Source organism: Triticum urartu, chromosome 2A, assembly GCF_056163025.1.
Source record: "Triticum urartu cultivar PI428250 chromosome 2A, HENAU_Tu73, whole genome shotgun sequence".
In the NCBI taxonomy this organism is placed as follows: domain Eukaryota; kingdom Viridiplantae; phylum Streptophyta; class Magnoliopsida; order Poales; family Poaceae; genus Triticum; species Triticum urartu.
In genome coordinates, this window is record NC_141874.1 from 729586526 (window position 1) to 729591103 (window position 4578).

The following is a 4578-nucleotide window of genomic DNA, read 5'->3' on the forward strand; positions in this document are numbered from 1 at the left end:
TGCGACTTGGCGCATATCTGGTTGTTGCCTGCTGAAGAGCAGGTGGATGAGCAGCCAGCGGACATGGTTGCTGCGGCCAGAGCTTCTGATGCTAGGCAGAGTAAGTAGAGAAGAGGAGAAGCGAATGTTGGATATGTCAGTTTCATTACTTGCAGAGTAGCATAGCACCATATATAGTCATAGTCTAGGTTTGGATTCGAACCAGCTACAGGAGCACGTCTTTCTTTTTTCTAAAACTCGGCAACGTCTCATTACTGGTACACTAGCTTGTTTTGTAAGCCTTCCCAAGTCTTTGATTTTCTTTCCCTTTTTTGCAAGGAAGGAAGGAGGACAAAATTGAGAGTTCCTGGGACTCGAACCCAAGACCTCTCGGTTGAAAACCAAGGGTGCTAGTCACTTATGTGGCGAACGTTCCCTGTGAGGAGGACGGCAGACGAACGCATTTTCCTCGCAGTTTACTTCCTATATATAAAAAGTATGCTACTTGGTGTCCGCTTAGTCAACAAACGATTGTGCCAACCTTGACCGTTGGATTGACATTCAACGTCTGTCGCGTTTCTTCAGTCTCTTCTTCCTCGAGCCGCCAAAGCCAAACCAGCGCCGGCGGGACCGCCTGCTCCCGCCTCCCACGGCTGGCTGTGATCTGCCCCGGCTCCTGTTCGTTCCCGTCCGAGGCCTCACCATCGTCGTCCGCCTTGGTTCGCTCGCCGCGGCGCCGCCCTCCAGTGTTGTAAACATGGTCAACAATCGAGAGGAATAAGGAGATGACTGTACATGGTGAGGATGACAGTAGGGACCCAGCAGCGCGCGCAGTAATTTTGTTTTTTCGGGACGGAGAAGGGTATCAACTGGGTTGTGCGGGACCCGTGGCCCGTCTAGCCCAGGCTTTTATTTCATATGTTTAGCACATGACCAGCCCAGTTTGTTTTTTTCCTTTCTGAAAATTGCTAGCCAACTATTTTGTTTTTTGCAGAATAACCAACGTAGGCCTACTTGCTTTTCTACGCCCTCCTGGGCCGGAAATCTTTCAAGACGAGGAGGGATGCATTTTGCCCAGAAAATGGGCTATAAGTAATAAGAAATGGGCTATAAGTAATAATAAATGGGCTGTAAAATGAAAAAATACAGCAAATAGATAATTAGTTCCAAAATATTGTTTTCTTTCGGATTTTGATATTTTAAATTTCATTGTTTCTGTGCGGGTAAAATTTCATTGAATTTAAATTAAGGTATATTTAGATTTAAAATTAATTTGAATCTGGCTAGAAATTTTGGGTTGTATGTTGTTTGGGACATATTTGGAGGCTGACTTGTGGGTCTACTAGGTTGACATGTACTTTGGTTTTCTCAACTTAGTCCACAAACGATTCTAGCGGCAGTGACCGTTGGATGTTAATCCAACGGCCGTGTTGCTTCTTCAATATCCGATCTTCTTGCTCCAGCCGCCCAAACCAGCTCCGGTGGGACTGCCTGCTCCCGCCTCCCGTGGCCGGTTGTGCTGCCGCACAGGCCGCACCGCCCCACCCTACTTCATTGTTGGCCAGGCCATTCCTCTACTCACCCATACCTCCTGTTATTTTCCGGCGACGGCAGCCGGACCAGTAAACCCTCGTACTCCCCATCGCGTGGGCAACCATTGCCGAGTCTTCCCCCGCTCCGTGTCGTTCCCTTCCTAGGCCTCGCCGTCGTCCACCGCCATGCTGCTCTCGGCGCGGCCTGGTCAACTTGGTGAACGAACGACATCCATCGGTCGTGGACTGTACGCGCAAAATAATGATTCCTCCACCTGACAGCTGGGACCCACCGGAAGGGCCTCTGTATTTCGCGAAAAAAATGTTCCCCCCGCTGACATGTCGGACCCACCAGCTATATCTTCGCACGCAAGGAAGTGCCTCCTTATTACGCACAAAAAATGAATACCCCCCTGCTAGCTGGGACCCGCCATAGTGGGAGGATGACTTGTGGGCCAACAAAGTTGACGGGGACGGAGGGCTTTGTCAACTTAGTCAATATGAACGATTCTAGCTCCAGTGACCGTACAATGTCCATCCAACGGCCGTAGTGCTTCTTCAACCACTGGTCTTCTTGCTCCAGCCGCCCAAAGCAGCGCCGGTCGTGCCGCATGCTCCTGCCTCCCATGGTCGGCTGTGCTGCCGTGGAGGCCTCACCGCCCCTACTATTCCCACCGCTGGCCAGGCCCTGCGGCGACGGCAGCCTCACACCGCAGCCGAACCAGTGAACCCTCGTACTCCTCTCCACGCGGGCTTCCACTGCCACGTCTTCCCCGGCTCTGCATCGTCCCCTTCCTAGGCCTCGCCGTCGTCCACCGCCGTGGTGCTCTCCGTGCGGCGTGGTCAACGTGGTCAAGGAACGACTTCCATCGGAAGAGTACTGTACGTGGAGAGGCTGACAGCTGGGTCCATGGCCACAGCCCAGTTTTTTGTGATTTGCCAAGTAAGTCACTTTGTCAGGCCTGTTGGGCTGCAAATCTTTCAAGACGAGGAGAGCTTTCATTCGGCTGGCCGAGAAAATGGCCCATCAGTAATGAGAAATGGGCTGTACATTTTTAAAACACATCAAACCGGCAATTAGTTTCAAATATCTTTTTTTTTCATTTCAAGATTTTAAATTACATTAATTTTTGTGCGTGGAGAATTTGTTGGATTTTATATTGATATACATTTATTTTTAAAATCAGTTTGAATGTGAGTCGAAATTTCAGGATTAAAAACAGTTCGGACCGCACCGAAATATGCAAAATTTCGTATAATTTTTTAACCATGGCCACAATTTGGGTTGTAATGCTAACAAAAAGAATATGGGCTCCAAAAAAACCTTAAGAATTAGCAAATGGGCTGAAAATTATTAGAAATAATGGCAGATGGGTTGTATGATGTTTTCCACAGATTTGAGGCTTTCCTAAAAAAAGGTTGACGCACAAGCAGTGACTGTTGGATGTCCATCCAACGGCCGCCGTGCTTCTTCAATCTCTGCTCTTCCTGCTCCAGCCGCTCAAACAAGCGCCGGCGGGACTGCCTGCTCCCTCCTCCCCGCGGCCGGCTGTGCTGCCACGCAGGCCTCACCGCCCCACCGTACTCTCATCGCTAGCCTAGCCATCCCTCTACTCACCCACACCTGCTATTATTCTCCGGCGACGGCAGACGAACCAGTAAACCCTCGTACAGTCGTACTCCCCTCCGCGTGGGAAACAACTGCCGAGTCTTCCCTGCCTCCGTGTCGTTCCCTTCCTAGGCCTCGCCGTTGTCCACCGCCCTGGTGCTCTCGGTGCGGCCTGGTCAACGTGGTCAACGACCGACATGCATCTGAAGTGGACTGTACGTGGAGAGGCCGACAGCTGGGTCCACGGCCGCACGCAAGGAAATGCCTCCTTATTACGCACAAAATAATGATTCCTCCACCTGACATCAGGGGCCCACCGAAAGGGCCTCTGTATTTCACAAAAAAAATGTTACCGCCGCTGACAGCTCGGACCCACCAACTATATCTTCGCACGCAAGGAAGTGCCTCCTTATTACGCACAAAAAAATGAATACCCCTCCTATTAGCTGGGACCCAGTATAGTGGCAGGCTGACTTGTGGGCCTACTAAGTTGACGGGGACGGAGGGATTTGTCAACTTGGTCAATATGCACGATTCTAGCTCCAGTGACCGTACGATGTCCATCCAACGGCCGTAGTGCTTCTTCAACCTCTGGTCTTCTTGCTCCAGCCGCCCAAACCAGCGCCGGTCATGCCTCGTGCTCCTGCCTCCCGTGGTCGGCTGCGATGCGGTGGAGGCCTCACCGCCCCCTACTACTCCCACTGCTGGCCAGGCCATCCCTCTACTCACCCACACCCCCTGTTACTCTGCGGCGACGGCAGCCTCACACCGCAGAGAACCAGTGCCCTCGTACTCCTCTAAGCGTGGGCATCCACTGCCGCGTCTTCCCCGGCTCTGCATCGTCCCCTTCCTAGGCCTCGCCGTCGTCCACCGTCCTGGTGCTCTCGGCACGGTGTGGTCAACGTGGTCAAGGAACGGCTTCCATCGGACGTGGACTGTACGTGGAGAGGCTGACAGCTGGGTCCATGACCGCGGCAAGGAAGTGCCTCCTTATTACGTGCAAAATAATTATTCCTCCACCTGACAGCGGGGACCCACCGGACGGGCCATCGTATTTCGCCCCCCTGACTGCTGGGACCCAGCAGCTACATCTTCGCACGAAGGAAGTGCCTGACAGTCGGGACCCACCTGGTCGAAGCGTACGTAGCGTTGTCATTCTGGTCGTGAACGTGTACGTACATATATACTGGTGGATGTAGAGGCGCGCACGTGTCATAGTAGAGGCGGCCAGGGTGCAAGAAAGAAAATACGGCCATGTATGTGTACATACGGGCGGGGTCTCGAACGCCTACTCGCACATACGTATGGCGAGGGCTCGTTGACATGGCTGGGTCAGAACGGAGAAATAGCGTCGTCGTCGTGTTCATGGGGAGGCAACGGAATGCGTCGTGTTCGTGGGGAGGCAACGGAATGCTCGTGTTCATGGGGAGGCAACGAAATGCGTCGTGTTCATCGGGA